Here is a 26283-nt window from a genome sequence, read left to right on the forward strand (position 1 = left end):
AAAAGGGCCATGCTGAAAAAAGTGTAAAAACCAGAAATGCAGGACAGGCCATGGAGACATGGGAGCCTTGCTATGCTGATGGGCGGGGTGGAAATTGCCAACAGCCACTCTGGAGAAGTGTACGCTGCGTCCTGAAACATGTAATAAACACAGCTTAGAGAGCATAGGGCACTTCCACTCATGGGCGTAGAAATCGGGAAACCTAAAAATCAACAAGACACAGGCACCCCAAAGTTTAGGGCTGCTCTGTTTCCAAGAACCTCCACTTCCGCACACCTTAAATATCCCAGGAAAGAGAAAAATGGATAAAGAAGTTGTGGTACTTATGCACAATGGAATATCACTCAGCCATGTAATCAGTGTCATAAGGCTAGTAGCAGCATGATGAGTGGATTTAGGGACGATGACTCTAAGTGAAGTAAGTCACACAGAAGCGGACACTTATCCTAAGATATCACTTATAGAGGGAATGTCAAAATCGCTACACCTGAACTGATTTCCAAAACAGAACAGAGTCACACATTTAGCAAACACACTATGGCTGCTTAACAGGAAAGGTGAGGTGGGGCGATGCCTAAACAAGGGTTTGAAATTAGCTCAGATACCGTTCCACAAGCCAAATATGTAATAGACAAGACCTACTCCCTGCTCAGTCAACTGGACTCAACGCCCCCTATTCACCGCCCAAGAATATATCTGACTAGGAAGAGTCTTAAAACCTATGTATTGATATCTCTCTGGAAGTAAATCATGAGGGTGTAAAGCGGCATAAACACAGCAGGGAAAAGCAGCTAAACCCCATTATAAAAATAGATTACTTAAAAAAAAACCCCATAAAACAAAGACAGTGAAAGAGAGAGAAATTCTTACAAAATCCGTTCAGGGGCTCTGATGCAACCTGGATTGACCATATCTAGAACCACAGCTGGATGAGACATAAGGCTGGACACTCTTGGGGCTGAGAGGATTGGTGAGGTTGGGTGAGCAAACGCAGACCCTTTAAAGTAATAGTGCGTGGTACCCATGCCATGGGTTCCAAATTTCCAGGTTTAAGGGCATCTTCCTTCATCGAAAACATGCCTGGGAAACCCAGAAGATGGTACACCGAGTGATCGGGAAAGGTTTCTAAAACGCACCTCATTTCTCCTCTCCTTGTGCTCGGGTTCGCCATTCCAGCCGCTTCACTAACAATCTCCCTACTTGGAGAATCAGCACCGTTGACCTCCTGTTTCGTACAGCTCGCAATTTGTCCTGAGGATGAACGGGAAGAGGGGGAACCAATGAGACACTAGCTCTAGGTGTTGGGACAGGCACAGGTCACTCTATTTTCCCATCAGGAAGAAGAATGAACCACAGGCTCAGCCTGACCCCCGGAACCAGAATAGGGCCTGAAGCAATCCTGCGCTTTTGCGGCCAGCTCCCAAAAAAGCGAGTTGACAAATGGAGCTCAGGGGCACTGCAATTCACAAACCTGCAGTGTTATAAATGAGAACTCTCGTCCACAAATATATTGAGGGAAGGCAACGAAGAGGATTTGAAAGCAAGGCAGAATTGCAGGAAACAGATTTCAGGAGGTAGATTCGACTCGCCTTGAAAGCACATGAAAAGCGGCAAAGCGTTGACAATGATGCCCTTGGCCAAAAAGGGCGTATGCGTTTTCTCCTGAATATATTCAGGAAAAAACGCATACGCCCTTTTTGGCCAACCAAGCAAGCCGGAAAGGCAAATCGGCGCTACAAAGAAGTCTCACTTGCCGGCGGTCAAAAGGGCCATGCTGAAAAAAGTGTAAAAACCAGAAATGCAGGACAGGCCATGGAGACATGGGAGCCTTGCTACGCTGATGGGCGGGGTGGAAATTGCCAACAGCCACTCTGGAGAAGTGTAGGCTGCATCCTGAAACATGTAATAGACACAGCTGAGAGAGCATAGGGCACTTCCACTCATGGGCGTAGAAATCGGGAAACCTAAAAATCAACAAGACACTGGCGCCCCAAAGTTTAGGGCTGCTCTGTTTCCAAGAAACTCCACTTCGGTACACCTTAAATATCCCAGGAAAGAGAAAAATGGATAAAGAAGTTGTGGTACTTATGCACAATGGAATATCACTCAGCCATGAAATCAGTGTCATAAGGCTAGTAGCAGCATGATGAGTGGATTTAGGGACGATGACTCTAAGTGAAGTAAGTCACACAGAAAAGGACACTTACCCTAAGATATCACTTATAGAGGGAATGTCAAAATCGCTACACCTGAACTGAATTCCAAAACAGAACAGAGTCACACATCTAGAAAACACACTATGGCTGTTTAACGGGAAAGGTGAGGTGGGGCGATGTATAAAACAAGGGTTTGAAATTAGCTCAGATACCGTTCCACAAGCCAAATATGTAATAGACAAGACCTACTCCTTTCTCAGTGAACCGGACTCAACACCCCCTATTCACCGCCCAAGAATATATCTGACTAGTAAGAGTCTTAAAACCTATGTATTGATATCTCTCTGGAAGTGAATCAAGAGGGTGTAAAGCGGCATAAACACAGCAGGGAAAAGCAGCTAAACCCCAGTATAAAAATAGATTACTTAAAAAAAAACCCCATAAAACAAAGGCAGTGAAAGAGAGAGAAATTCTTACAAAATCCGTTCAGGGGCTCTGATGCAACCTGGATTGACCATATCTAGACCCACAGCTGTATGAGACATAAGGCTGGACACTCTTGGGGCTCAGAGGATTGGTGAGGTTGGGTGAGCAAACGCAGACCCTTTAAAGTAATAGTGCGTGGTACCCATGCCATGGGTCCCAAATCTCCAGGTTCAAGGGCATCTTCCTACATCGAAAACATGCCTGGGAAACCCAGAAGATGGTAACCGTGTGATCGGGAAAGGTTTCTAAAACGCACCACAATTCTCCTCTCCTTGTGCTCGGGTTCGCCATTCCAGCCGCTTCACTAACAATCTCCCTACTTGGAGAATCAGCACCGTTGACCTCCTGTTTCGTACAGGTCGCAATTTGTCCTGAGGATGAACGGGAAGAGGGGGAACCAATGAGAGACTAGCTCTAGGTGTTGGGACAGGCACAGGTCACTCTATTTTCCCATCAGGAAGAAGAATGAACCACAGGCTCAGCCTGCCCCCCGGAACCAGAATAGGGCCTGAAGCAATCCTGCGCTTTTGCGGCCAGCTCCCAAAAAAGCGAGTTGACAAATGGAGCTCAGGGGCACTGCAATTCACAAACCTGCAGAGTTATAAATGAGAACTCTCGTCCACAAATATATTGAGGGAAGGCAACAAAGAGGATTTGAAAGCAAGGCAGAATTGCAGGAAACAGATTTCAGGAGGTAGATTCGACTCGCCTTGAAAGCACATGAAAAGCGGCAAAGCGTTGACAATGATGCCCTTGGCCAAAAAGGGCGTATGCGTTTTTTCCTGAATATATTCACGAAAAAACGCATACGCACTTTTTGGCCAACCAAGCAAGCCGGAAAGGCAAATCGGCGCTACAAAGAAGTCTCGCTTGCCAGCGGTCACAAGGGCCATGCTGAAAAAGTGTAAAAACCAGAAATGCAGGACAGGCCATGGAGACATGGGAGCCTTGCTACGCTGATGGGCGGGGTGGAAATTGCCAACAGCCACTCTGGAGAAGTGTACGCTGCGTCCTGAAACATGTAATAAACACAGCTTAGAGAGCATAGGGCACTTCCACTCATGGGCGTAGAAATCGGGAAACCTAAAAATCAACAAGACACAGGCACCCCAAAGTTTAGGGCTGCTCTGTTTCCAAGAACCTCCACTTCGGTACACCTTAAATATCCCAGGAAAGAGAAAAATGGATAAAGAAGTTGTGGTACTTATGCAGAATGGAATATCACTCAGCCATGAAATCAGTGTCATAAGGCTAGTAGCAGCATGATGAGTGGATTTAGGGACGATGACTCTAAGTGAAGTAAGTCACACAGAAAAGGACACTTACCCTAAGATATCACTTATAGAGGGAATGTCAAAATCGCTACACCTGAACTGAATTCCAAAACAGAACAGAGTCACACATTCAGAAAACACACTATGGCTGCTTAACGGGAAAGGTGAGGTGGGGCGATGCATAAAACAAGGGTTTGAAATTAGCTCAGATACCGTTCCAGAAGTCAAATATGTAATAGACAAGACCTACTCCCTGCTCAGTCAACTGGACTCAACGCCCCCTATTCACCGCCCAAGAATATATCTGACTAGGAAGAGTCTTAAAACCTATGTATTGATATCTCTCTGGAAGTGAATCAAGAAGGTGTAAAGCGGCATAAACACAGCAGGGAAAAGCAGCTAAACCCCATTATAAAAATAGTTTACTTAAAAAAAACCCCATAAAACAAAGACAGTGAAAGAGAGAGAAATTCTTACAAAATCCGTTCAGGGGCTCTGATGCAACCTGGATTGACCATATCTAGACCCATAGCTGGATGAGACATAAGGCTGGACACTCTTGGGGCTGAGAGGATTGGTGAGGTTGGGTGAGCAAACGCAAACCCTTTAAAGTAATACTGCGTTGTACCCATGCCATGGGTCCCAAATCTCCAGGTTCAAGGGCATCTTCCTACATCGAAAACATGCCTGGGAAACCCAGAAGATGGTACACCGTGTGATCGGGAAAGGTTTCTAAAACGCACCACATTTCTCCTCTCCTTGTGCTCGGGTTCGCCATTCCAGCCGCTTCACTAACAATCTCCCTACTTGGAGAATCAGCACCGTTGACCTCCTGTTTCGTACAGCTCGCAATTTGTCCTGAGGATGAACGGGAAGAGGGGGAACCAATGAGAAACTAGCTCTAGGTGTTGGGACAGGCACAGGTCACTCTATTTTCCCATCAGGAAGAAGAATGAACCACAGGCTCAGCCTGCCCCCCGGAACCAGAATAGGGCCTGAAGCCATCCTGCGCTTTCGCGGCCAGCTCCCAAAAAAGCGAGTTGACAAATGGAGCTCAGGGGCACTGCAATTCACAAACCTGCACAGTTATAAATGATGACTCTCGTCCACAAATATATTGAGGGAAGGCAACGAAGAGGATTTGAAAGCAAGGCAGAATTGCAGGAAACAGATTTCAGGAGGTAGATTTGACTCGCCTTGAAAGCACATGAAAAGCGGCAAAGCGTTGACAATGATGCCCTTGGCCAAAAAGGGCGTATGCGTTTTTTCCTGAATATATTCAGGAAAAAACGCATACGCCCTTTTTGGCCAACCAAGCAAGCCGGAAAGGCAAATCGGCGCTACAACGAAGTCTCGCTTGCCAGCGGTCAAAAGGGCCATGCTGAAAAAAGTGTAAAAACCAGAAATGCAGGACAGGCCATGGAGACATGGGAGCCTTGCTACGCTGATGGGCGGGGTGGAAATTGCCAACAGCCACTCTGGAGAAGTGTACGCTGCGTCCTGAAACATGTAATAGACACAGCTGAGAGAGCATAGGGCACTTCCACTCATGGGCGTAGAAATCGGGAAACCTAAAAATCAACAAGACACAGGCGCCCCAAAGTTTAGGGCTGCTCTGTTTCCAAGAAACTCCACTTCGGTACACCTTAAATATCCCAGGAAAGAGAAAAATGGATAAAGAAGTTGTGGTACTTATGCACAATGGAATATCACTCAGCCATGAAATCAGTGTCATAAGGCTAGTAGCAGCATGATGAGTGGATTTAGGGACGATGACTCTAAGTGAAGTAAGTCACACAGAAAAGGACACTTATCCTAAGATATCACTTATAGAGGGAATGTCAAAATCGCTACACCTGAACTGAATTCCAAAACAGAACAGAGTCACACATTTAGAAAACACACTATGGCTGTTTAACGGGAAAGGTGAGGTGGGGCGATGTATAAAAAAAGGGTTTGAAATTAGCTCAGATACCGTTCCACAAGCCAAATATGTAATAGACAAGACCTACTCCCTGCTCAGTCAACTGGACTCAACGCCCCCTATTCACCGCCCAAGAATATATCTGACTAGGAAGAGTCTTAAAACCTATGTATTGATATCTCTCTGGAAGTGAATCAAGAGGGTGTAAAGCGGCATAAACACAGCAGGGAAAAGCAGCTAAACCCCATTATAAAAATAGATTACTTAAAAAAAAACCCCATAAAACAAAGACAGTGAAAGAGAGAGAAATTCTTACAAAATCCGTTCAGGGGCTCTGATGCAACCTGGATTGACCATATCTAGACCCACAGCTGGATGAGACATAAGGCTGGACACTCTTGGGGCTGAGAGGATTGGTGAGGTTGGGTGAGCAAACGCAGACCCTTTAAAGTAATAGTGCGTGGTATCCATGCCATGGGTCCCAAATTTCCAGGTTTAAGGGCATCTTCCTACATCGAAAACATGCCTGGGAAACCCAGAAGATGGTACACCGTGTGATCGGGAAAGGTTTCTAAAACGCACCTCATTTCTCCTCTCCTTGTGCTCGGGTTCGCCATTCCAGCCGCTTCACTAACAATCTCCCTACTTGGAGAATCAGCACCGTTGACCTCCTGTTTCGTACAGGTCGCAATTTGTCCTGAGGATGAACGGGAAGAGGGGGAACCAATGAGAGACTAGCTCTAGGTGTTGGGACAGGCACAGGTCACTCTATTTTCCCATCAGGAAGAAGAATGAACCACAGGCTCAGCCTGCCCCCCGGAACCAGAATAGGGCCTGAAGCCATCCTGCGCTTTTGCGGCCAGCTCCCAAAAAAGCGAGTTGACAAATGGAGCTCAGGGGCACTGCAATTCACAAACCTGCACAGTTATAAATGATGACTCTCGTCCACAAATATATTGAGGGAAGGCAACGAAGAGGATTTGAAAGCAAGGCAGAATTGCAGGAAACAGATTTCAGGAGGTAGATTCGACTCGCCTTGAAAGCACATGAAAAGCGGCAAAGCGTTGACAATGATGCCCTTGGCCAAAAAGGGCGTATGCGTTTTTTCCTGAATATATTCAGGAAAAAACGCATACGCCCTTTTTGGCCAACCAAGCAAGCCGGAAAGGCAAATCGGCGCTACAAACAAGTCTCGCTTGCCAGCGGTCAAAAGGGCCATGCTGAAAAAAGTGTAAAAACCAGAAATGCAGGACAGGCCATGGAGACATGGGAGCATTGCTACGCTGATGGGCGGGGTGGAAATTGCCAACAGCCACTCTGGAGAAGTGTACGCTGCGTCCTGAAACATGTAATAGACACAGCTGAGAGAGCATAGGGCACTTCCACTCATGGGCGTAGAAATCGGGAAACCTAAAAATCAACAAGACACAGGCGCCCCAAAGTTTAGGGCTGCTCTGTTTCCAAGAAACTCCACTTCGGTACACCTTAAATATCCCAGGAAAGAGAAAAATGGATAAAGAAGTTGTGGTACTTATGCACAATGGAATATCACTCAGCCATGAAATCAGTGTCATAAGGCTAGTAGCAGCATGATGAGTGGATTTAGGGACGATGACTCTAAGTGAAGTAAGTCACACAGAAAAGGACACTTATCCTAAGATATCACTTATAGAGGGAATGTCAAAATCGCTACACCTGAACTGAATTCCAAAACAGAACAGAGTCACACATTTAGAAAACACACTATGGCTGTTTAACGGGAAAGGTGAGGTGGGGCGATGTATAAAAAAAGGGTTTGAAATTAGCTCAGATACCGTTCCACAAGCCAAATATGTAATAGACAAGACCTACTCCCTGCTCAGTCAACTGGACTCAACGCCCCCTATTCACCGCCCAAAAATATATCTGACTAGGAAGAGTCTTAAAACCTATGTATTGATATCTCTCTGGAAGTGAATCAAGAGGGTGTAAAGCGGCATAAACACAGCAGGGAAAAGCAGCTAAACCCCATTATAAAAATAGATTACTTAAAAAAAAACCCCATAAAACAAAGACAGTGAAAGAGAGAGAAATTCTTACAAAATCCGTTCAGGGGCTCTGATGCAACCTGGATTGACCATATCTAGACCCACAGCTGGATGAGACATAAGGCTGGACACTCTTGGGGCTGAGAGGATTGGTGAGGTTGGGTGAGCAAACGCAGACCCTTTAAAGTAATAGTGCGTGGTATCCATGCCATGGGTCCCAAATTTCCAGGTTTAAGGGCATCTTCCTACATCGAAAACATGCCTGGGAAACCCAGAAGATGGTACACCGTGTGATCGGGAAAGGTTTCTAAAACGCACCTCATTTCTCCTCTCCTTGTGCTCGGGTTCGCCATTCCAGCCGCTTCACTAACAATCTCCCTACTTGGAGAATCAGCACCGTTGACCTCCTGTTTCGTACAGGTCGCAATTTGTCCTGAGGATGAACGGGAAGAGGGGGAACCAATGAGAGACTAGCTCTAGGTGTTGGGACAGGCACAGGTCACTCTATTTTCCCATCAGGAAGAAGAATGAACCACAGGCTCAGCCTGCTCCCCGGAACCAGAATAGGGCCTGAAGCCATCCTGCGCTTTTGCGGCCAGCTCCCAAAAAAGCGAGTTGACAAATGGAGCTCAGGGGCACTGCAATTCACAAACCTGCACAGTTATAAATGATGACTCTCGTCCACAAATATATTGAGGGAAGGCAACGAAGAGGATTTGAAAGCAAGGCAGATTTGCAGGAAACAGATTTCAGGAGGTAGATTCGACTCGCCTTGAAAGCACATGAAAAGCGGCAAAGCGTTGACAATGATGCCCTTGGCCAAAAAGGGCGTATGCGTTTTTTCCTGAATATATTCAGGAAAAAACGCATACGCCCTTTTTGGCCAACCAAGCAAGCCGGAAAGGCAAATCGGCGCTACAAACAAGTCTCGCTTGCCAGCGGTCAAAAGGGCCATGCTGAAAAAAGTGTAAAAACCAGAAATGCAGGACAGGCCATGGAGACATGGGAGCATTGCTACGCTGATGGGCGGGGTGGAAATTGCCAACAGCCACTCTGCAGAAGTGTACGCTGCGTCCTGAAACATGTAATAAACACAGCTTAGAGAGCATAGGGCACTTCCACTCATGGGCGTAGAAATCGGGAAACCTAAAAATCAACAAGACACAGGCGCCCCAAAGTTTAGGGCTGCTCTGTTTCCAAGAACCTCCACTTCGGTACACCTGAAATATCCCAGGAAAGAGAAAAATGGATAAAGAAGTTGTGGTACTTATGCACAATGGAATATCACTCAGCCATGAAATCAGTGTCATAAGGCTAGTAGCAGCATGATGAGTGGATTTAGGGACGATGACTCTAAGTGAAGTAAGTCACACAGAAAAGGACACTTATCCTAAGATATCACTTATAGAGGGAATGTCAAAATCGCTACACCTGAACTGATTTCCAAAACAGAACAGAGTCACACATTTAGAAAACACACTATGGCTGTTTAACGGGAAAGGTGAGGTGGGGCGATGTATAAAAAAAGGGTTTGAAATTAGCTTAGATACCGTTCCACAAGCCAAATATGTAATAGACAAGACCTACTCCCTGCTCAGTCAACTGGACTCAACGCCCCCTATTCACCGCCCAAGAATATATCTGACTAGGAAGAGTCTTAAAACCTATGTATTGATATCTCTCTGGAAGTGAATCAAGAGGGTGTAAAGCGGCATAAACACAGCAGGGAAAAGCAGCTAAACCCCAGTATAAAAATAGATTACTTAAAAAAAAACCCCATAAAACAAAGGCAGTGAAAGAGAGAGAAATTCTTACAAAATCCGTTCAGGGGCTCTGATGCAACCTGGATTGACCATATCTAGACCCACAGCTGGATGAGACATAAGGCTGGACACTCTTGTGGCTCAGAGTATAGGTGAGGTTGGGTGAGCAAACGCAGACCCTTTAAAGTAATAGTGCGTGGTACCCATACCATGGGTCCCAAATCTCCAGGTTTAAGGGCATCTTCCTACATCGAAAACATGCCTGGGAAACCCAGAAGATGGTACACCGTGTGATCGGGAAAGGTTTCTAAAACGCACCTCATTTCTCCTCTCCTTGTGCTCGGGTTCGCCATTCCAGCCGCTTCACTAACAATCTCCCTACTTGGAGAATCAGCACCGTTGACCTCCTGTTTCGTACAGCTCGCAATTTGTCCTGAGGATGAACGGGAAGAGGGGGAACCAATGAGAGACTAGCTCTAGGTGTTGGGACAGGCACAGGTCACTCTATTTTCCCATCAGGAAGAAGAATGAACCACAGGCTCAGCCTGCCCCCCGGAACCAGAATAGGGCCTGAAGCAATCCTGCGCTTTTGCGGCCAGCTCCCAAAAAAGCGAGTTGACAAATGGAGCTCAGGGGCACTGCAATTCACAAACCTGCAGAGTTATAAATGAGAACTCTCGTCCACAAATATATTGAGGGAAGGCAACGAAGAGGATTTGAAAGCAAGGCAGAATTGCAGGAAACAGATTTCAGGAGGTAGATTCGACTCGCCTTGAAAGCACATGAAAAGCGGCAAAGCGTTGACAATGATGCCCTTGGCCAAAAAGGGCGTATGCGTTTTTTCCTGAATATATTCAGGAAAAAACGCATACGCCCTTTTTGGCCAACCAAGCAAGCCGGAAAGGCAAATCGGCGCTACAACGAAGTCTCGCTTGCCAGCGGTCAAAAGGGCCATGCTGAAAAAAGTGTAAAACCAGAAATGCAGGACAGGCCATGGAGACATAGGAGCCTTGCTACGCTGATGGGCGGGGTGGAAATTGCCAACAGCCACTCTGGAGAAGTGTACGCTGCGTCCTGAAACATGTAATAAACACAGCTGAGAGAGCATAGGGCACTTCCACTCATGGACGTAGAAATCGGGAAACCTAAAAATCAACAAGACACAGGCACCCCAAACTTTAGGGCTGCTCTGTTTCCAAGAACCTCCACTTCGGTACACATTAAATATCCCAGGAAAGAGAAAAATGGATAAAGAAGTTATGGTACTTATGCACAATGGAATATCACTCAGCCATGAAATCAGTGTCATAAGGCTAGTAGCAGCATGATGAGTGGATTTAGGGACGATGACTCTAAGTGAAGTAAGTCACACAGAAAAGGACACTTATCCTAAGATATCACTTATAGAGGGCATGTCAAAATCGCTACACCTGAACTGATTTCCAAAACAGAACAGAGTCACACATTTAGAAAACACACTATGGCTGCTTAACGGGAAAGGTGAGGTGGGGCGATGCCTAAACAAGGGTTTGAAATTAGCTCAGATACAGTTCCACAAGCCAAATATGTAATAGACAAGACCTACTCCCTGCTCAGTCAACTGGACTCAACGCCCCCTATTCACCGCCCAAAAATTTATCTGACTAGGAAGAGTCTTAAAACCTATGTATTGATATCTCTCTGGAAGTGAATCAAGAGGGTGTAAAGCGGCATAAACACAGCAGGGAAAAGCAGCTAAAACCCATTATAAAAATAGATTACTTAAAAAAAAAACCCCATAAAACAAAGACAGTGAAAGAGAGAGAAATTCTTACAAAATCCGTTCAGGGGCTCTGATGCAACCTGGATTGACCATATCTAGACCCACAGCTGGATGAGACATAAGGCTGGACACTCTTGGGGCTGAGAGGATTGGTGAGGTTGGGTGAGCAAACGCAGACCCTTTAAAGTAATAGTGCGTGGTACCCATGCCATGGGTCCCAAATCTCCAGGTTTAAGGGCATCTTCCTACATCGAAAACATGCCTGGGAAACCCAGAAGATGGTACACCGTGTGATCGGGAAAGGTTTCTAAAACGCACCTCATTTCTCCTCTCCTTGTGCTCGGGTTCGCCATTCCAGCCGCTTCACTAACAATCTCCCTACTTGGAGAATCAGCACCGTTGACCTCCTGTTTCGTACCGCTCGCAATTTGTCCTGAGGATGAACGGGAAGAGGGGGAACCAATGAGAGACTAGCTCTAGGTGTTGGGACAGGCACAGGTCACTCTATTTTCCCATCAGGAAGAAGAATGAACCACAGGCTCAGCCTGCCCCCCGGAACCAGAATAGGGCCTGAAGCAATCCTGGGCTTTTGCGGCCAGCTCCCAAAAAAGCGAGTTGACAAATGGAGCTCAGGGGCACTGCAATTCACAAACCTGCAGTGTTATAAATGAGAACTCTCGTCCACAAATATATTGAGGGAAGGCAACGAAGAGGATTTGAAAGCAAGGCAGAATTGCAGGAAACAGATTTCAGGAGGTAGATTCGACTCGCCTTGAAAGCACATGAAAAGCGGCAAAGCGTTGACAATGATGCCCTTGGCCAAAAAGGGCGTATGCGTTTTTTCCTGAATATATTCAGGAAAAAACGCATACGCCCTTTTTGGCCAACCAAGCAAGCCGGAAAGGCAAATCGGCGCTACAAACAAGTCTCGCTTCCCGGCGGTCAAAAGGGCCATGCTGAAAAAAGTGTAAAAACCAGAAATGCAGGACAGGCCATGGAGACATGGGAGCCTTGCTACGCTGATGGGCGGGGTGGAAATTGCCAACAGCCACTCTGGAGAAGTGTACGCTGCGTCCTGAAACATGTAATAAACACAGCTTAGAGAGCATAGGGCACTTCCACTCATGGGCGTAGAAATCGGGAAACCTAAAAATCAACAAGACACAGGCACCCCAAAGTTTAGGGCTGCTCTGTTTCCAAGAACCTCCACTTCGGTACACCTTAAATATCCCAGGAAAGAGAAAAATGGATAAAGAAGTTGTGGTACTTATGCACAATGGAATATCACTCAGCCATGAAATCAGTGTCATAAGGCTAGTAGCAGCATGATGAGTGGATTTAGGGACGATGACTCTAAGTGAAGTAAGTCACACAGAAAAGGACACTTATCCTAAGATATCACTTATAGAGGGAATGTCAAAATCGCTACACCTGAACTGATTTCCAAAACAGAACAGAGTCACACATTTAGAAAACACACTATGGCTGTTTAACGGGAAAGGTGAGGTGGGGCGATGTATAAAAAAAGGGTTTGAAATTAGCTCAGATACCGTTCCACAAGCCAAATATGTAATAGACAAGACCTACTCCCTGCTCAGTCAACTGGACTCAACGCCCCCTATTCACCGCCCAAGAATATATCTGACTAGGAAGAGTCTTAAAACCTATGTATTGATATCTCTCTGGAAGTGAATCAAGAAGGTGTAAAGCGGCATAAACACAGCAGGGAAAAACAGCTAAACCCCATTATAAAAATAGATTACTTAAAAAAAAACCGCATAAAACAAAGACAGTGAAAGAGAGAGAAATTCTTACAAAATCCGTTCAGGGGCTCTGATGCAACCTGGATTGACCATATCTAGACCCACAGCGGGATGAGACATAAGGCTGGACACTCTTGGGGCTGAGAGGATTGGTGAGGTTGGGTGAGCAAACGCAGACCCTTTAAAGTAATAGTGCGTGGTACCCATGCCATGGGTCCCAAATCTCCAGGTTTAAGGGCATCTTCCTACATCGAAAACATGCCTGGGAAACCCAGAAGATGGTACACCGTGTGATCGGGAAAGGTTTCTAAAACGCACCTCATTTCTCCTCTCCTTGTGCTCGGGTTCGCCATTCCAGCCGCTTCACTAACAATCTCCCTACTTGGAGAATCAGCACCGTTGACCTCCTGTTTCGTACAGCTCGCAATTTGTCCTGAGGATGAACGGGAAGAGGGGGAACCAATGAGAGACTAGCTCTAGGTGTTGGGACAGGCACAGGTCACTCTATTTTCCCATCAGGAAGAAGAATGAACCACAGGCTCAGCCTGCCCCCCGGAACCAGAATAGGGCCTGAAGCAATCCTGCGCTTTTGCGGCCAGCTCCCAAAAAAGCGAGTTGACAAATGGAGCTCAGGGGCACTGCAATTCACAAACCTGCAGAGTTATAAATGAGAACTCTCGTCCACAAATATATTGAGGGAAGGCAACGAAGAGGATTTGAAAGCAAGGCAGAATTGCAGGAAACAGATTTCAGGAGGTAGATTCGACTCGCCTTGAAAGCACATGAAAAGCGGCAAAGCGTTGACAATGATGCCCTTGGCCAAAAAGGGCGTATGCGTTTTTTCCTGAATATATTCAGGAAAAAACGCATACGCCCTTTTTGGCCAACCAAGCAAGCCGGAAATGCAAATCGGCGCTACAAAGAAGTCTCGCTTGCCGGCGGTCAAAAGGGCCATGCTGAAAAAAGTGTAAAAACCAGAAATGCAGGACAGGCCATGGAGACATGGGAGCCTTGCTACGCTGATGGGCGGGGTGGAAATTGCCAACAGCCACTCTGGAGAAGTGTACGCTGCGTCCTGAAACATGTAATAGACACAGCTGAGAGAGCATAGGGCACTTCCACTCATGGGCGTAGAAATCGGGAAACCTAAAAATCAACAAGACACAGGCGCCCCAAACTTTAGGGCTGCTCTGTTTCCAAGAAACTCCACTTCGGTACACCTTAAATATCCCAGGAAAGAGAAAAATGGATAAAGAAGTTGTGGTACTTATGCACAATGGAATATCACTCAGCCATGAAATCAGTGTCATAAGGCTAGTAGCAGCATGATGAGTGGATTTAGGGACGATGACTCTAAGTGAAGTAAGTCACACAGAAAAGGACACTTATCCTAAGATATCACTTATAGAGGGAATGTCAAAATCGCTACACCTGAACTGAATTCCAAAACAGAACAGAGTCACACATTTAGAAAACACACTATGGCTGTTTAACGGGAAAGGTGAGGTGGGGCGATATATAAAAAAAGGGTTTGAAATTAGCTCAGATACCGTTCCACAAGCCAAATATGTAATAGACAAGACCTACTCCCTGCTCAGTCAACTGGACTCAACGCCCCCTATTCACCGCCCAAGAATATATCTGATTAGGAAGAGTCTTAAAACCTATGTATTGATATCTCTCTGGAAGTGAATCAAGAGGGTGTAAAGCGGCATAAACACAGCAGGGAGAAGCAGCTAAACCCCATTATAAAAATAGATTACTTAAAAAAAAAAACCCATAAAACAAAGACAGTGAAAGAGAGAGAAATTCTTACAAAATCCGTTCAGGGGCTCTGATGCAACCTGGATTGACCATATCTAGACCCACAGCTGGATGAGACAGAAGGCTGGACACTCTTGGGGCTCAGAGGATTGGTGAGGTTGGGTGAGCAAACGCAGACCCTTTAAAGTAATACTGCGTGGTACCCATGCCATGGGTACCAAATCTCCAGGTTTAAGGGCATCTTCCTACATCGAAAACATGCCTGGGAAACCCAGAAGATGGTACACCGTGTGATCGGGAAAGGTTTCTAAAACGCACCTCATTTCTCCTCTCCTTGTGCTCGGGTTCGCCATTCCAGCCGCTTCACTAACAATCTCCCTACTTGGAGAATCAGCACCGTTGACCTCCTGTTTCGTACAGGTCGCAATTTGTCCTGAGGATGAACGGGAAGAGGGGGAACCAATGAGAGACTAGCTCTAGGTGTTGGGACAGGCACAGGTCACTCTATTTTCCCATCAGGAAGAAGAATGAACCACAGGCTCAGCCTGCCCCCCGGAACCAGAATAGGGCCTGAAGCAATCCTGCGCTTTTGCGGCCAGCTCCCAAAAAAGCGAGTTGACAAATGGAGCTCAGGGGCACTGCAATTCACAAACCTGCACAGTTATAAATGATGACTCTCGTCCACAAATATATTGAGGGAAGGCAACGAAGAGGATTTGAAAGCAAGGCAGAATTGCAGGAAACAGATTTCAGGAGGTAGATTCGACTCGCCTTGAAAGCACATGAAAAGCGGCAAAGCGTTGACAATGATGCCCTTGGCCAAAAAGGGCGTATGCGTTTTTTCCTGAATATATTCAGGAAAAAACGCATACGCCCTTTTTGGCCAACCAAGCAAGCCGGAAAGGCAAATCGGCGCTACAAAGAAGTCTCGCTTGCCAGCGGTCAAAAGGGCCATGCTGAAAAAAGTGTAAAAACCAGAAATGCAGGACAGGACATGGAGACATGGGAGCCTTGCTACGCTGATGGGCGGGGTGGAAATTGCCAACAGCCACTCTGGAGAAGTGTACGCTGCGTCCTGAATCATGTAATACACACAGCTTAGAGAGCATAGGGCACTTCCACTCATGGGGGTAGAAATCGGGAAACCTAAAAATCAACAAGACACAGGCACCCCAAAGTTTAGGGCTGCTCTGTTTCCAAGAACCTCCACTTCGGTACACCTTAAATATCCCAGGAAAGAGAAAAATGGATAAAGAAGTTGTGGTACTTATGCACAATGGAATATCACTCAGCCATGAAATCAGTGTCATAAGGCTAGTAGCAGCATGATGAGTGGATTTAGGGAAGATGACTCTAAGTGAAGTAAGTCACACAGAAAAGGACACTTATCCTAAGATATCACTTATAGAGGGAATGTCAAAATCGCTACACCTGAACTGAATTCCAAAACAGAACAGAGTCACACATTTAGAAATCACACTATGGCTGCTTAACGGGAAAGGTGAGGTGGGGCGATGCATAAAACAAGGGTTTGACATTAGCTCAGATACCGTTCCACAAGCCAAATATGTAATAGACAAGACCTACTCCCTGCTCAGTGAACTGGACTCAACGCCCCCTATTCACCGCCCAAGAATATATCTGACTAGGAAGAGTCTTAAAACCTATGTATTGATATCTCTCTGGAAGTGAATCAAGAGGGTGTAAAGCGGCATAAACACAGCAGGGAAAAGCAGCTAAACCCCAGTATAAAAATAGATTACTTAAAAAAAAAACCCATAAAACAAAGGCAGTGAAAGAGAGAGAAATTCTTACAAAATCCGTTCAGGGGCTCTGATGCAACCTGGATTGACCATATCTAGACCCACAGCTGGATGAGACATAAGGCTGGACACTCTTGGGGCTGAGAGGATTGGTGAGGTTTGGTGAGCAAACGCAGACCCTTTAAAGTAATAGTGCGTGGTACCCATGCCATGGGTCCCAAATCTCCAGGTTTAAGGGCATCTTCCTACATCGAAAACATGCCTGGGAAACCCAGAAGATGGTACACCGTGTGATCGGGAAAGGTTTCTAAAACGCACCTCATTTCTCCTCTCCTTGTGCTCGGGTTCGCCATTCCAGCCGCTTCACTAACAATCTCCCTACTTGGAGAATCAGCACCGTTGACCTCCTGTTTCGTACAGGTCGCAATTTGTCCTGAGGATGAACGGGAAGAGGGGGAACCAATGAGAGACTAGCTCTAGGTGTTGGGACAGGCACAGGTCACTCTATTTTCCCATCAGGAAGAAGAATGAACCACAGGCTCAGCCTGCCCCCCGGAACCAGAATAGGGCCTGAAGCAATCCTGCGCTTTTGCGGCCAGCTCCCAAAAAAGCGAGTTGACAAATGGAGCTCAGGGGCACTGCAATTCACAAACCTGCACAGTTATAAATGATGACTCTCGTCCACAAATATATTGAGGGAAGGCAACGAAGACGATTTGAAAGCAAGGCAGAATTGCAGGAAACAGATTTCAGGAGGTAGATTCGACTCGCCTTGAAAGCACATGAAAAGCGGCAAAGCGTTGACAATGATGCCCTTGGCCAAAAAGGGCGTATGCGTTTTTTCCTGAATATATTCAGGAAAAAACGCATACGCCCTTTTTGGCCAACCAAGCAAGCCGGAAAGGCAAATCGGCGCTACAAAGAAGTCTCGCTTGCCAGCGGTCAAAAGGGCCATGCTGAAAAAAGTGTAAAAACCAGAAATGCAGGACAGGCCATGGAGACATGGGAGCCTTGCTACGCTGATGGGCGGGGTGGAAATTGCCAACAGCCACTCTGGAGAAGTGTACGCTGCGTCCTGAATCATGTAATACACACAGCTTAGAGAGCATAGGGCACTTCCACTCATGGGCGTAGAAATCGGGAAACCTAAAAATCAACAAGACACAGGCACCCCAAAGTTTAGGGCTGCTCTGTTTCCAAGAACCTCCACTTCGGTACACCTTAAATATCCCAGGAAAGAGAAAAATGGATAAAGAAGTTGTGGTACTTATGCACAATGGAATATCACTCAGCTATGAAATCAGTGTCATAAGGCTAGTAGCAGCATGATGAGTGGATTTAGGGAAGATGACTCTAAGTGAAGTAAGTCACACAGAAAAGGACACTTATCCTAAGATATCACTTATAGAGGGAATGTCAAAATCGCTACACCTGAACTGAATTCCAAAACAGAACAGAGTCACACATTTAGAAATCACACTATGGCTGCTTAACGGGAAAGGTGAGGTGGGGCGATGCATAAAACAAGGGTTTGACATTAGCTCAGATACCGTTCCACAAGCCAAATATGTAATAGACAAGACCTACTCCCTGCTCAGTGAACTGGACTCAACGCCCCCTATTCACCGCCCAAGAATATATCTGACTAGGAAGAGTCTTAAAACCTATGTATTGATATCTCTCTGGAAGTGAATCAAGAGGGTGTAAAGCGGCATAAACACAGCAGGGAAAAGCAGTTAAACCCCAGTATAAAAATAGATTACTTAAAAAAAAAACCCATAAAACAAAGGCAGTGAAAGAGAGAGAAATTCTTACAAAATCCGTTCAGGGGCTCTGATGCAACCTGGATTGACCATATCTAGACCCACAGCTGGATGAGACATAAGGCTGGACACTCTTGGGGCTGAGAGGATTGGTGAGGTTTGGTGAGCAAACGCAGACCCTTTAAAGTAATAGTGCGTGGTACCCATGCCATGGGTCCCAAATCTCCAGGTTTAAGGGCATCTTCCTACATCGAAAACATGCCTGGGAAACCCAGAAGATGGTACACCGTGTGATCGGGAAAGGTTTCTAAAACGCACCTCATTTCTCCTCTCCTTGTGCTCGGGTTCGCCATTCCAGCCGCTTCACTAACAATCTCCCTACTTGGAGAATCAGCACCGTTGACCTCCTGTTTCGTACAGCTCGCAATTTGTCCTGAGGATGAACGGGAAGAGGGGGAACCAATGAGAGACTAGCTCTAGGTGTTGGGACAGGCACAGGTCACTCTATTTTCCCATCAGGAAGAAGAATGAACCACAGGCTCAGCCTGCCCCCCGGAACCAGAATAGGGCCTGAAGCAATCCTGCGCTTTTGCGGCCAGCTCCCAAAAAAGCGAGTTGACAAATGGAGCTCAGGGGCACTGCAATTCACAAACCTGCACAGTTATAAATGAGAACTCTCGTCCACAAATATATTGAGGGAAGGCAACGAAGAGGATTTGAAAGCAAGGCAGAATTGCAGGAAACAGATTTCAGAAGGTAGATTCGACTCGCCTTGAAAGCACATGAAAAGCGGCAAAGCGTTGACAATGATGCCCTTGGCCAAAAAGGGCGTATGCGTTTTTTCCTGAATATATTCAGGAAAAAACGCATACGCCCTTTTTGGCCAACCAAGCAAGCCGGAAAGGCCAATCGGCGCTACAAAGAAGTCTCGCATGCCGGCGGTCAAAAGGGCCATGCTGAAAAAAGTGTAAAAACCAGAAATGCAGGACAGGCCATGGAGACATGGGAGCCTTGCTACGCTGATGGGCGGGGTGGAAATTGCCAACAGCCACTCTGGAGAAGTGTACGCTGCGTCCTGAAACATGTAATAGACACAGCTGAGAGAGCATAGGGCACTTCCACTCATGGGCGTAGAAATCGGGAAACCTAAAAATCAACAAGACACAGGCGCCCCAAAGTTTAGGGCTGCTCTGTTTCCAAGAAACTCCACTTCGGTACACCTTAAATATCCCAGGAAAGAGAAAAATGGATAAAGAAGTTGTGGTACTTATGCACAATGGAATATCACTCAGCCATGAAATCAGTGTCATAAGGCTAGTAGCAGCATGATGAGTGGATTTAGGGACGATGACTCTAAGTGAAGTAAGTCACACAGAAAAGGACACTTATCCTAAGATATCACTTATAGAGGGAATGTCAAAATCGCTACACCTGAACTGAATTCCAAAACAGAACAGAGTCACACATTTAGAAAACACACTATGGCTGTTTAACGGGAAAGGTGAGGTGGGGCGATGTATAAAAAAAGGGTTTGAAATTAGCTCAGATACCGTTCCACAAGCCAAATATGTAATAGACAAGACCTACTCCCTGCTCAGTCAACTGGACTCAACGCCCCCTATTCACCGCCCAAGAATATATCTGACTAGGAAGAGTCTTAAAACCTATGTATTGATATCTCTCTGGAAGTGAATCAAGAGGGTGTAAAGCGGCATAAACACAGCAGGGAAAAGCAGCTAAACCCCATTATAAAAATAGATTACTTAAAAAAAAAAAACCCATAAAACAAAGACAGTGAAAGAGAGAGAAATTCTTACAAAATCCGTTCAGGGGCTCTGATGCAACCTGGATTGACCATATCTAGACCCACAGCTGGATGAGACATAAGGCTGGACACTCTTGGGGCTCAGAGGATTGGTGAGGTTGGGTGAGCAAACGCAGACCCTTTAAAGTAATACTGCGTGGTACCCATGCCATGGGTCCCAAATTTCCAGGTTTAAGGGCATCTTCCTACATCGAAAACATGCCTGGGAAACCCAGAAGATGGTACACCGTGTGATCGGGAAAGGTTTCTAAAACGCACCTCATTTCTCCTCTCCTTGTGCTCGGGTTCGCCATTCCAGCCGCTTCACTAACAATCTCCCTACTTGGAGAATCAGCACCGTTGACCTCCTGTTTCGTACAGGTCGCAATTTGTCTTGAGGATGAACGGGAAGAGGGGGAACCAATGAGAGACTAGCTCTAGGTGTTGGGACAGGCACAGGTCACTCTATTTTCCCATCAGGAAGAAGAATGAACCACAGGCTCAGCCTGCCCCCCGGAACCAGAATAGGGCCTGAAGCAATCCTGCGCTTTTGCGGCCAGCTCCCAAAAAAGCGAGTTGACAAATGGAGCTCAGGGGCACTGCAATTCACAAACCTGCACAGTTATAAATGATGACTCTCGTCCACAAATATATTGAGGGAAGGCAACGAAGAGGATTTGAAAGCAAGGCAGAATTGCAGGAAACAGATTTCAGGAGGTAGATTCGACTCGCCTTGAAAGCACATGAAAAGCGGCAAAGCGTTGACAATGATGCCCTTGGCCAAAAAGGGCGTATGCGTTTTTTCCTGAATATATTCAGGAAAAAACGCATACGCCCTTTTTGGCCAACCAAGCAAGCCGGAAAGGCAAATCGGCGCTACAAAGAAGTCTCGCTTGCCAGCGGTCAAAAGGGCCATGCTGAAAAAAGTGTAAAAACCAGAAATGCAGGACAGGCCATGGAGACATGGGAGCCTTGCTAAGCTGATGGGCGGGGTGGAAATTGCCAACAGCCACTCTGGAGAAGTGTACGCTGCGTCCTGAAACATGTAATACACACAGCTTAGAGAGCATAGGGCACTTCCACTCATGGGGGTAGAAATCGGGAAACCTAAAAATCAACAAGACACAGGCACCCCAAAGTTTAGGGCTGCTCTGTTTCCAAGAACCTCCACTTCGGTACACCTTAAATATCCCAGGAAAGAGAAAAATGGATAAAGAAGTTGTGGTACTTATGCACAATGGAATATCACTCAGCCATGAAATCAGTGTCATAAGGCTAGTAGCAGCATGATGAGTGGATTTAGGGACGATGACTCTAAGTGAAGTAAGTCACACAGAAAAGGACACTTACCCTAAGATATCACTTATAGAGGGAATGTCAAAATCGCTACACCTGAACTGAATTCCAAAACAGAACACAGTCACACATTTAGAAAACACACTATGGCTGCTTAACGGGAAAGGTGAGGTGGGGCGATGCCTAAACAAGGGTTTGAAATTAGCTCAGATACCGTTCCACAAGCCAAATATGTAATAGACAAGACCTACTCCCTGCTCAGTCAACTGGACTCAACGCCCCCTATTCACCGCCCAAAAATATATCTGACTAGGAAGAGTCTTAAAACCTATGTATTGATATCTCTCTGGAAGTGAATCAAGAGGGTGTAAAGCGGCATAAACACAGCAGGGAAAAGCAGCTAAAACCCATTATAAAAATAGATTACTTAAAAAAAAAACCCCATAAAACAAAGACAGTGAAAGAGAGAGAAATTCTTACAAAATCCGTTCAGGGGCTCTGATGCAACCTGGATTGACCATATCTAGACCCACAGCTGGATGAGACATAAGGCTGGACACTCTTGGGGCTGAGAGGATTGGTGAGGTTGGGTGAGCAAACGCAGACCCTTTAAAGTAATAGTGCGTGGTACCCATGCCATGGGTCCCAAATCTCCAGGTTTAAGGGCATCTTCCTACATCGAAAACATGCCTGGGAAACCCAGAAGATGGTACACCGTGTGATCGGGAAAGGTTTCTAAAACGCACCTCATTTCTCCTCTCCTTGTGCTCGGGTTCGCCATTCCAGCCGCTTCACTAACAATCTCCCTACTTGGAGAATCAGCACCGTTGACCTCCTGTTTCGTACAGGTCGCAATTTGTCCTGAGGATGAACGGGAAGAGGGGGAACCAATGAGAGACTAGCTCTAGGTGTTGGGACAGGCACAGGTCACTCTATTTTCCCATCAGGAAGAAGAATGAACCACAGGCTCAGCCTGCCCCCCGGAACCAGAATAGGGCCTGAAGCAATCCTGCGCTTTTGCGGCCAGCTCCCAAAAAAGCGAGTTGACAAATGGAGCTCAGGGGCACTGCAATTCACAAACCTGCACAGTTATAAATGAGAACTCTCGTCCACAAATATATTGAGGGAAGGCAACGAAGAGGATTTGAAAGCAAGGCAGAATTGCAGGAAACAGATTTCAGGAGGTAGATTCGACTCGCCTTGAAAGCACATGAAAAGCGGCAAAGCGTTGACAATGATGCCCTTGGCCAAAAAGGGCGTATGCGTTTTTTCCTGAATATATTCAGGAAAAAACGCATACGCCCTTTTTGGCCAACCAAGCAAGCCGGAAAGGCAAATCGGCGCTACAAACAAGTCTCGCTTGCCAGCGGTCAAAAGGGCCATGCTGAAAAAAGTGTAAAAACCAGAAATGCAGGACAGGCCATGGAGACATGGGAGCCTTGCTACGCTGATGGGCGGGATGGAAATTGCCAACAGCCACTCTGGAGAAGTGTACGCTGCGTCCTGTAACATGTAATAGACACAGCTGAGAGAGCATAGGGCACTTCCACTCATGGGCGTAGAAATCGGGAAACCTAAAACTCAACAAGACACAGGCACCCCAAAGTTTAGGGCTGCTCTGTTTCCAAGAACCTCCACTTCGGTACACCCTAAATATCCCAGGAAAGAGAAAAATGGATAAAGAAGTTGTGGTACTTATGCACAATGGAATATCACTCAGCCATGAAATCAGTGTCATAAGGCTAGTAGCAGCATGATGAGTGGATTTAGGGACGATGACTCTAAGTGAAGTAAGTCACACAGAAAAGGACACTTACCCTAAGATATCACTTATAGAGGGAATGTCAAAATCGCTACACCTGAACTGAATTCCAAAACAGAACAGAGTCACACATTTAGAAAACACACTATGGCTGTTTAACGGGAAAGGTGAGGTGGGGCGATGTATAAAAAAAGGGTTTGAAATTAGCTCAGATACCGTTCCACAAGCCAAATATGTAATAGACAAGACCTACTCCCTGCTCAGTCAACTGGACTCAACGCCCCCTATTCACCGCCCAAGAATATATCTGACTAGGAAGAGTCTTAAAACCTATGTATTGATATCTCTCTGGAAGTGAATCAAGAGGGTGTAAAGCGGCATAAACACAGCAGGGAAAAGCAGCTAAACCCCAGTATAAAAATAGATTACTTAAAAAAAAAACCCATAAAACAAAGGCAGTGAAAGAGAGAGAAATTCTTACAAAATCCGTTCAGGGGCTCTGATGCAACCTGGATTGACCATATCTAGACCCACAGCTGGATGAGACATAAGGCTGGACACTCTTGGGGCTGAGAGGATTGGTGAGGTTGGGTGAGCAAACGCAGACCCTTTAAAGTAATAGTGCGTGGTACCCATGCCATGGGTCCCAAATCTCCAGGTTCAAGGGCATCTTCCTACATCGAAAACATGCCTGGGAAACCCAGAAGATGGTACACCGTGTGATCGGGAAAGGTTTCTAAAACGCACCTCATTTCTCCTCTCCTTGTGCTCGGGTTCGCCATTCCAGCCGCTTCACTAACAATCTCCCTACTTGGAGAATCAGCACCGTTGACCTCCTGTTTCGTACAGGTCGCAATTTGTCCTGAGGATGAACGGGAAGAGGGGGAACCAATGAGAGACTAGCTCTAGGTGTTGGGACAGGCACAGGTCACTCTATTTTCCCATCAGGAAGAAGAATGAACCACAGGCTCAGCCTGCCCCCCGGAACCAGAATAGGGCCTGAAGCAATCCTGCGCTTTTGCGGCCAGCTCCCAAAAAAGCGAGTTGACAAATGGAGCTCAGGGGCACTGCAATTCACAAACCTGCACAGTTATAAATGAGAACTCTCGTCCACAAATATATTGAGGGAAGGCAACGAAGAGGATTTGAAAGCAAGGCAGAATTGCAGGAAACAGATTTCAGGAGGTAGATTCGACTCGCCTTGAAAGCACATGAAAAGCGGCAAAGCGTTGACAATGATGCCCTTGGCCAAAAAGGGCGTATGCGTTTTTTCCTGAATATATTCAGGAAAAAACGCATACGCCCTTTTTGGCCAACCAAGCAAGCCAGAAAGGCAAATCGGCGCTACAAAGAAGTCTCGCTTGCCGGCGGTCAAAAGGGCCATGCTGAAAAAAGTGTAAAAACCAGAAATGCAGGACAGGCCATGGAGACATGGGAGCCTTGCTACGCTGATGGGCGGGGTGGAAATTGCCAACAGCCACTCTGGAGAAGTGTACGCTGCGTCCTGAAACATGTAATAGACACAGCTGAGAGAGCATAGGGCACTTCCACTCATGGGCGTAGAAATCGGGAAACCTAAAAATCAACAAGACACAGGCGCCCCAAAGTTTAGGGCTGCTCTGTTTCTAAGAACCTCCACTTCGGTACACCTTAAATATCCCAGGAAAGAGAAAAATGGATAAAGAAGTTGTGGTACTTATGCACAATGGAATATCACTCAGCCATGAAATCAGTGTCATAAGGCTAGTAGCAGCATGATGAGTGGATTTAGGGACGATGACTCTAAGTGAAGTAAGTCACACAGAAAAGGACACTTATCCTAAGATATCACTTATAGAGGGAATGTCAAAATCGCTACACCTGAACTGAATTCCAAAACAGAAGAGAGTCACACATTTAGAAAACACACTATGGCTGTTTAACGGGAAAGGTGAGGTGGGGCGATGTATAAAAAAAGGGTTTGAAATTAGCTCAGATACCGTTCCACAAGCCAAATATGTAATAGACAAGACCTACTCCCTGCTCAGTCAACTGGACTCAACGCCCCCTATTCACCGCCCAAGAATATATCTGACTAGGAAGAGTCTTAAAACCTATGTATTGATATCTCTCTGGAAGTGAATCAAGAGGGTGTAAAGCGGCATAAACACAGCAGGGAAAAGCAGCTAAACCCCATTATAAAAATAGATTACTTAAAAAAAAAAACCCATAAAACAAAGACAGTGAAAGAGAGAGAAATTCTTACAAAATCCGTTCAGGGGCTCTGATGCAACCTGGATTGACCATATCTAGACCCACAGCTGGATGAGACATAAGGCTGGACACTCTTGGGGCTGAGAGGATTGGTGAGGTTGGGTGAGCAAACGCAGACCCTTTAAAGTAATACTGCGTGGTACCCATGCCATGGGTCCCAAATTTCCAGGTTTAAGGGCATCTTCCTACATCGAAAACATGCCTGGGAAACCCAGAAGATGGTACACCGTGTGATCGGGAAAGGTTTCTAAAACGCACCTCATTTCTCCTCTCCTTGTGCTCGGGTTCGCCATTCCAGCCGCTTCACTAACAATCTCCCTACTTGGAGAATCAGCACCGTTGACCTCCTGTTTCGTACAGCTCGCAATTTGTCCTGAGGATGAACGGGAAGAGGGGGAACCAATGAGAGACTAGCTTTAGGTGTTGGGACAGGCACAGGTCACTCTATTTTCCCATCAGGAAGAAGAATGAACCACAGGCTCAGCCTGCCCCCCGGAACCAGAATAGGGCCTGAAGCAATCCTGCGCTTTTGCGGCCAGCTCCCAAAAAAGCGAGTTGACAAATGGAGCTCAGGGGCACTGCAATTCACAAACCTGCAGAGTTATAAATGATGACTCTCGTCCACAAATATATTGAGGGAAGGCAACGAAGAGGATTTGAAAGCAAGGCAGAATTGCAGGAAACAGATTTCAGGAGGTAGATTCGACTCGCCTTGAAAGCACA

Source organism: Eubalaena glacialis, chromosome 1 (assembly GCF_028564815.1).
Source record: "Eubalaena glacialis isolate mEubGla1 chromosome 1, mEubGla1.1.hap2.+ XY, whole genome shotgun sequence".
Classification (NCBI taxonomy): Eukaryota; Metazoa; Chordata; class Mammalia; order Artiodactyla; family Balaenidae; genus Eubalaena; species Eubalaena glacialis.